Below are 9,516 nucleotides of genomic sequence, written 5' to 3' on the forward strand. Positions count from 1 at the left end.
ACCCTGGTTTTCCCAGCCACAGAAACCTGGGGATGGGGAGTAATGCGCTGAACTAGGTACGCAAGTATTCTCCCATCATCCCTTGTGGGATGGCTGGTCCTCGGGACCCATGGGACTATTCTTATCGGTGTTTTGGCTAAGATCAAGTGTAGGACCCACAGGACTCCCCAGGAGACAATGGACCGGCCCGCAGATCAGGTTTCGTCCAAGAATCAGCCTGCTTCTGAAAGAGGGCCCGGCAGGAGGCTCACGAGAGAGATTTCAACATATCAACTGAGTTCGCATTCCAAACAGAGGAAACCAAAGGACTCTGGGGCACCCAAGCCAAGGGGAGCAGGCGAGCTTTCCCAGAACTCCGGTTTAATCAGCCGCAGTGAACCGGGGCATAAGGAGACATATCCTCAACGTCGGTACACTAGTACTCTTACATCTTCTGGTGGGATCGCTGATTGGCAGGCCCCACCAGACTCCCTCGCAGGCAGTGGAACGGCGCACAGATCATGCTGTGGCCGGGAATCAGTGTGCTTTCAAAGAGGGCCGGGCACTTGGCTCCCGAGACGGACTTCAACAGTATCAATGGAATTAGGATTCCCAAGGGAAGGAACCAAAGGACTCTGGAGCACCAAAGCCAAGGGGAGCATGCGAGCCCTCCCGGAAACCTGGTGTCATCGGCCACAGGGAACAGGGCGACGGGGAGAAATGCCCTGAACGTAGGTCCACTGGTATTCTCACATCATTCCTGGTTGGATGGCTGGTCATCAGGACCCACGGGACTCTTGCTAATCGGCCTTTTGGCTAAGATCAAGTGTAGGACCCACGGGATTCCCCAGGACACAATGAATCGGCCCACAGATCAGGCTTGGTCCAAGAATCAGCCTGGTTCAGAACGAGGGCCCTTCAGGAGGCTCCCGAGAGCGATTTCAACAATATCAACGGAATTAGCATTCCAAACAGAGGAAACCAAAGGACTCTGGGGCACCCAAGCCAAGGAGCGCAGGCGAGCTTTCCCAGAACTCTGGTTTCATCAGCCACAGCGAAGCTGGGCATAAGGACACATGCCCTGAACGTAGGAACACTCGTCGTCTTACAACCTGCCTGGTGGGATGGCTGGTCGGCAGGACCCACGGGACTCCCCAGGGGCACTAGAACGGGCCACAGATCAGCCTGGGGCCAGGGAAAAGCCTGAGGACGAAGACGGCAGGGAGCGGGCTCAGGAGTGAGATTTCAACAGTATCAATGGAATTAGGATTCCACACACAGGAAACCCAAAGGCTCTGGAGCACCAGAGCCACGGAGAGCACTCGCGTTATCGAATACCCTTGTTTTACCGGCCACAGTGAACCTGGGCATGGGGAGAAATGTCCTGAACTAGGTACCCAAGTATTCTCCCATCATCCCTTGTGAGTTGGCTGGTCAGCAGGCTCCCCGGGACTCCCCTGGAGGCACTGGAACGTCCCAAAGATCAGGCTGGGGCCTGGAAAAGCCTGAGTTCGAAGACGGCAGGGAGCGGGCTCATGAGAGAGACTTCAACAATATCAATGGAATTAGGATTCCACGCACAGGAAAGCAATAGATTCTGAAGCACCAGATCCGAGGACAGCACGCAAGCTTTCCTAGACCTCTGTTTTCGTCGGCCACAGTGAACTCGGCGACGGGGAGAAATGCCCTGACTGTCCGGACAAGTTCATTCTCACATCACCCCTGGTGGGATGGCTGGTCAGCAGGATCCACGGGACTCCCCAGGAGGCACTGGAGTGTCCCACAGATCAGGCTGGGCCGAGGAATCAGCCTGCTTGTGAAGGAGAGCGAGGCAGCAACTCCTCAAAAGCGTTTTCAACTAGCAGAGTGGAATTCGGATTCCAAGAACGTGCTGGACGAAGAAAATAAAAGAAAAGAGAAGAAAAAACAATGAAAAAGCAAAAGATCGGGAACCTCCAGAGCAAGGAGAGCAGGCCCTCGCTGTGTCCTCAAGGCTTCAAGCGGCCACAGTGGAGCTGGGTACGCGCCATGCCGCACACGTCTTCCACACGTCAATCTCGGGAGCACGAGGTGCCGAGTGACTCCATGGGACTCCCCTGGAAGCACAGCCATGTCCACAGGTCAGGCCAGGAGCTAGGAATCCACCTTCTGGGAGAAAGGAGAGCCACAGATAGCAAGAGCTTTCTTGCCCATTTGCACATACGTCACCAGTCCATATTGGTGTGGAGGACCTGACTCTGTGCTTGGGCGAGAATGATTCGGGACAGGCTGAGTCACTTGTGTTCCACCCTGCCCCGACCCGAGGCGTGCTGTACACGTGACTGCCGCAAAACCGAGGCCGTGGTAACATATTCTTTACAAGTTCAATTTCAGCAACTTCTGGGTAGCTCATCAGTTCAGCTTGTGTCTTCATCCCAGGGTGTGATCCTGGATTCCCAGACTGTGTACCCCATCGGGCTCCAGTTATGGAGCCTGCTTCTCTCTCTTCCTCTGTCTTTGAAAGAAAAGAAATGAAATTTATTCCTTTAAATTGTTGGAATCAATATTCTAGATGTCCCCTTTTTTCTTTCTTTTTTAAAGGATATTATTTATTTATTCATCAGAGACACAGAGAGAGAGAAGCAGAGCCATAGAGGCAGAGGGAGAAGCAACCTCAATGCAGGAAGCCAGTTGTAGGATTCAATCCCGGGACTCTGGGATAATGTCCTGAGCCAAAGGCAGATGCTGAAATACTGAGCCACCCAGGCGTCCCATGTCCTCTATTTTCTGCATTCCATTCAAATTAGAGGAAAAGAATATGCTAGATATCTTCTATTTTCTGCATTATGCTAGGTATTATCACATTATATTCCTTTTATATGGCCAGTTTCCTTTTTTACCTAAGCTGTTTTAATTCTTACATATTCTGTTCCATCAGTGGCACTAGATGTAAAGCAGTAGTGACTCAGTGGAGCAGAATCAAAGTCACCTAGGCACTTATTAAAAATGTAAATCCCTGACACCCTAATCCATATGAATTGTATTGTATCACAGCCTTGTGCACTGGGAATGGGCCCAACAATGTGAGTTTTTACAAGCTTTTTTGATGATTTTAGGGAATGCTGACATTTTAGATCCATTTAGTGGCACAGGAAGAAGCAGTTTCTGGACTCCTCTCAACACTGATGGAGATCCTCTGTTTTTTTAACCACTGAAGTTTCTGAGCCTCCAGAGTACCCAATAATATCACTTCACTCCATCCTACCCTCCTACAATATACAGGAAAAATCCGCCACAGGTGTGAGTTCCTGCAGTTCTCTCTTAGAGTGTGAGCTCCTCACCATTCTCAGAGAATGTGTCAATAATGGATTATCCTCAGTGCTCCCTTGGACCTGTCATCTAAGCAGCCATTTGTGGACTATAGAAATGCTTGGAGAGATTCTTTTTTCTCAGAGTTTTGATAATCATTCATTTTGTGTGTGTATAATGAATTTACTGCTGGGCTGACCTTGATGCTGGCAAATGTTCTAAAGCCCTTTGCACTGGGCTTGAGAGAATAAGAAAATCATCTTTCCCTGTCTTGTGAGTTTGGAGAAAATTTTCCCATTACAACACTTTTAAGGAATATTTTGTGAAGGAGTTCTGGTCTAGGATGACACCATAGGAAGAACTTGAATTCACCTGCCACCAGGAAACACCAAATCTACACCTATTTATAGAGCAATTCTTCTTCAAAAAGATATGAGGGCTACATAATAAAGACCATATATAAAAGACTCGGAGCTAATATTCTCCTCAATGGGGAACAACTTAGAGCCTTTTCCCTATGGTCAGGAATGAGACAAGGATGTCCACTCTAACCATTACCATTTAACATAATACCGGAACTTTTAGCCTCAGCAATCACACAACAAAAAGAAATAAAAGGCATCTAAATCAGCAAGGAAGAAATCAACCTTTCACTATTTGAAGATGACAGATAGTTTATGTAGAAAACCTGAAAGACTTCATCAAAAAATCGCTAGAACTGGTACATGAATTCAGCAAAGTTGCAGGATATAAAATCAATGTGCAGATGTTTGTTGCATTTCTATATATCAATAACAAAGCAGCAGAAAAAGGAATTAAGGAATCAATCGCATTTGCAATTGCAGCAAAACCAGTAAGATATCTAGGAATAAACTTAACTAAAGAGGTAAAGATCTGTACTCTGAAAACTATAGAACACTTATGACCAAAATGGAGGAGGACACAAAGAAATGGAAAAGCATTCCATGGTCATGTTTGGAAGAACAAACATTGTTAAAATGTCTAGGCTATCCAAAGCAATCTATACACTTAATGCAATCCCTATCAAAAAACCACCAGCATTTTTCACAAAGCTGGAACAAACGATCCTAAAATTTGTATGGAACTGCAAAAGATCCTGAATAGCAAAGCAATTCTGAAAAAGCAAAACTAAATTGGAAGGCTCACCATTCCAGATTTTAAGCTATATTACAAAGCTCTAGTCATCAAGACAGTATGGTACTGGCACAAAAACAGACACATAGATCAATGGAATAGAACAGAGAACCCAGAAATGGACCCACAACTATACAGTCATCTAATAGTCAAAAAAGTGGGAAAGAATATCCAATGGAAAAAAGACAGTCTCTCTTCAACAAATGGTGTTGGAAACTGGACCACTTCCTTATGCCATACACAAAAATAAACTCAAAATGCATGAAAGATCTAAATGTGAGATAGTGAGCCATCAAAATCCTGGATGAGAACACAGACAGCAACCTCTTTGATCTCAGCCATAGCAGCTTCTTACTAGACATAGATTTGGAGGCAAGGGAAACAAAAGCAAGAATGAACTACTGGGACTTCATCAAGATGAAAAGCTTCAGCACAGCAAAGGAAATAATCAACAAAACTAAAAGGTAGCCTATGAAATGGGAGAAGATAGATATCTGTAAATGACATATCTGATAAAGGATTAGTATCCAAAATCTATAAAGAACTTTTCCAATACAACCCCCCAAAACAATCCAGTTAAAAAATGGGCAGGAGACATGAATAAACACTTTTCCAAAGAAGACATCCAGATGGCTAACAGACACATGAAAAGATGCTCAACATCACTAATCATTAGGGAACTACAAATCGAAACAACAGTGATATATATACATATATATATATATCTCACTTCAGAGACCTATCAGAATGGCTAGAATGAAAAAGACAAAATAACAAGTACTGGTGAGGATGTGGAGAATAAAGGAACCCTTGTGCATTGTTGATGGGAATGTAAATTGGTACAGCCACTGTGGAAATCAGTATGTAGGTTCCTCAAAAAATTAAAAATAGAAATATAAGATATAGTACTCCAACAAAAACAAAAATACTAATTCAAAAAGATATATGGACCCTTATGTTTATTATAGCATTATTTACAATAGGCAAGATATGGAAGATATCCAAGTATACATTAATAGATGAATGGAGAAAGAAGATGTGGTACATATATACAATGAATTACTCAGCCATAAAAAGAATGAATCTTGCCACTGGCAAGAATATGGACGGAACTAGAGGGTATTATGCTAAGTGAAATAAGTCAGAGAAAGACAAATACCATTTGATTTCACTTACATGTGGAATCTAAAATACAAAACAAATGAATAAACAAACCCAAAGCAGAAATAGACCCCAAAATACATAGAACTGCAACTACATAAAGTTGCACTACTTGCAACTGATGGTTGCAAAGGTGGGGATGGGTAAAATGGGTGAAGCAGAGTGGGAGATGTGGGCTTCTAGTTATGGACTGAATAAGTCACTGGAATAAAAGCACAGCATAGGGAATATAGAGTCAATGGTATTGTATTAGAGTTGTATGGTGACAGATGGCAGCTACACTTGTGGTGAGCGTAACATAACATATAGACTTGGGGAATCACTGTGTTGTATACCTGAAACTAATGTAACATCACATGTGAACTACAATTTTTAAAATGTAGATAAGTAAACAGAAGAATGAAAAAAAAATTCTCTCTTCTATCTCAACTCTTTTGGACATCTTCATTGAATAGTGGCTGATGGCTGCAGAGCCAGTTCTGCTTAGGTTCTTTGAAAAATCATTACCTCATTTTAAAATAGGTTATTTGGCCTTTAACGTTTTGGTCTTTGAAGTCCTGGGCCACCCTCTCACTTAACAGGAGCTTTTGATATCCAAACAAATGCAGTTATTCAAGGATATGTCTGATCCACAGTACTTTCACTTTAGAACACTTTAATTATTGGCACACCTGATACATTTTAAATCCTCCTCAAGAGGTGTGGAAACAGACTTGAAGCTACATTGTAGTAGTGGTTACATACTGCTGTGTCCTCAGATTTACCTTATACCAGAGATTTCCCCATTCAGAAGGATATGGGGCAGTCACCCCCATCTGCTATGAAACCTCCTCTTCCCCCTCATCCTGTTCAGTGGCACAGGTTTCAGAGTAGGTTTTTCTAGTTTCCAATCTCAGTTCTAGCCCCTTTTTTTTTCTGTGGCCTCAGGCAAAATACTTAATTTTAATCTTTAGTTTCTTTACTGCTAGACTAGACATATTTGAATGCCTCCCCTGGGTAGTGAAGGTGAAATGAGATGAAAATACTAAGATTTAGTGCAGCCTTAGTATAAGCATATCACATAGTAGATGTCACCACTAGTCATACTGACCAACTACTAGACCTCAAAATGTGATCACTCAACAGCATCAGTGGCATAAACTGCAATCTTTCAAATGCAAGCTCTCATAAGGCCAGCTACTAAGGTCTACCTATAACACCACAGTTACTTGAAATTTCTGTCTTTTTTTTCCTAAAGATTTATTTATTTGAGAGAGAGATAGAGAAAGAGAGAGAGAGCATGCTAGAGCAGGGACAGGGCAGAGGGAGAGGGAGAGAAAGACACACGCACACTCCCTGCTGAGCACAGAGCCCGATGCTGGGCTCCCAACGTGGGGCTGGATCCCAGGACCCTGAGATCATTACATAAGCTGAAATCAAGAGCTGAATGCTTAATTAACAATGCCTCCCTGGCGCCCCAGTCTTTCTTTTTTTTTTTTTTTAATTTTTAATGTTTTCCTCTCTCTCTTCAAAAGCAAAGCACACACTTTTCACCGTCATATGCACACCTTCACAGATTAGCGCTGTGATTTTTCAAAGCTGGTCCAGAATCAGCATAACCTGGGCAATTAATAGAGATACAAATTCCCCATCCCACTTACCCATACCTCACAAAAAAGAAATGGTGTGGTTGGGCTAAACAATTAGATTTTTATCAAGCTTGAATCACCCTTGATTCAGATGCATCCCAAAGTTTGAGAATGACTATTCTCTGGATCATAGGTTTTCAACACTGAATGCCAATCAGAATTCCCTGAGGAGTCTGTAAACTCAAGTGAAGCACAGATTTCATAAACCAGAAATTTTGATTTAGTTGATGTAGGTGGTGACCTGGGTAATAGGTTTTAACAAATCCCCTCAGGATTTAGGGTGCAGTTAGTTTGATAGCCACTGCTCTCCTGTCCAAATTTACCAAACACAGCAGGAAAAAAAAACTTGTGTTTCCACCAATGTCAGGAAAAGACCTCACACTAACTTAAGGATTATGGACTGACCCCTAGACTAAGCGCTTTGGCCAAGGTGATGGGATGATTGATTAATGGAGTCATATCTTCTCCCTGGAGGTGTAAGGAAGCGTCAGCTCTACTTGAACTTGGACTGAAATTTGGGGTTGATTCCTAAAGATGCACCAGAAAAATGGGAACTGGACAGTGAAAAGAACAAAACACAGATGTCTGATTAACCAATTATTTGTCCTTCATTTCTTTGCCATGTCTGTTAATGTTTCCTAGTGGGTCTACTGTTTTTGTTTCTTGTTTATTATTTCAGTGCCTATCATGGTCACACTCATGTTTCTTCTCAATTTTAAAAGTTTATAATTTTTTTCCTAGAAAAATATTACTGTTTCATGTTTTCTGCATTTTTGAAATATAATTGCATAAGGACCTGTCACATTTTTCAATCTTTTATATATACATGAGAGTCACAATAAACTCTGGTCACAATAACTCTTTAATTCATAAAAAAATGCCTATTCTATTTTCTCTCATGTCAAACTTATTGCACATGCTGAAGGCTTATCTATTTTCTCATTTAATTTAGCAATGAAAAAATTATCACCTCAGTCATTTCCCCAGAAGTTCAAATTCATTTAATTAGACAAAAACAAGAGGTGAGGCCTAGCAATATCAGAAAGCACTCAAAGAGAACTATTTTGTAAATGTGTAAGTAGTTATGATTACATGTATTTGTAGGTAATGCTGGACAACTCAAAGTCATGAGAATTAGAAGTAAAAGAATTGGAATTAAAAGTATTTCATAAAATGAAAATGAAAACAAGGTTTTAAATCATTTTCATATATAATAAAACAATCACTAAGACATTATATAGGACAGAATTCTATATATAAAAATAACAAAAATGTATATACTGTGCACTCAGAGGTTAACTTTGAGGCCTGGATTTCCTAAAGCCTCTACTTGCCTAAATTCTTCAGGGCTGGCCCTTGTCCACCTCCTGATCTGTATCCTCTAAGCCCTTAGAATATCCTGCCTGATAAGCATGTGTTTGTATGTCTGATGCTTTGGGCCATACTGGATAGTTGATGCTAGCAATGTGATTTACGGTAAATAGCTGTTTTTATATGTCTGTGCTTTGAGGCATTGAGGCATCCTGTCTCAGTTAGTCCTCTGTGAGGGCTGGAGACCGAGGAGCTAAGGTCAGCAATGGAGACACTCCATGCTTACATGATCAAGGCTGTCAACATTTTTCATGTGCTACAGCACATTACTGTTGGAAAAATTAAGCACTGTGTAACTCCACAGGAAGAGAATAACTAGAAGCTGTGCCCGGTGTCTCCTGGCCCTATGTGCCTTTTCCCTTTCCTGATTTTATTATGTATCTTTTTGCTGTAATAGGCGATAACTGTAAGTTTAATAGCTTTCCTGTTTTTTTGTGAATTCTTTTAAGAAATCCTCTATCTTGAGGGTGATGTTAGAGACCTCCAGTACATGAAGGAATAAATGATGCTAAAATGTGAACACACTTCATGTAATTCAAATAACATGGGAATTACTAATTGTGTGTGGAGTGGTCCTCACATGAACTCTCTGGACAGTTGCCTTAAATCCACAGCGAAATCTGCTGTGGTATTCTTAAGGCCATGCTCCTGACTCAACATGCCATAGCATTCTAGAAGAAAAACATTGTAGTCTCCACAGATTAGGGAAATAGGAAGGAATTAATCTTCTAGAAGAAGAAATCAAGGCAGCAAATTTAGAAGAGTTTTTTATATTACCTTAATAGAGTTAGAATCCTAAATTTTTTAAAACAGAATTGTTTTGTTTTTGTTTTTAGTAGGCTCTATACCCAATGTGGGGCTTGGACTCATGACCCTGAAATTAAAAGTCGTATGCTTTACCAATTGAGCTAGACAGGCACTCCCAGAGTTTTAT

This window comes from Vulpes lagopus, chromosome X, assembly GCF_018345385.1.
Source record: "Vulpes lagopus strain Blue_001 chromosome X, ASM1834538v1, whole genome shotgun sequence".
In the NCBI taxonomy this organism is placed as follows: domain Eukaryota; kingdom Metazoa; phylum Chordata; class Mammalia; order Carnivora; family Canidae; genus Vulpes; species Vulpes lagopus.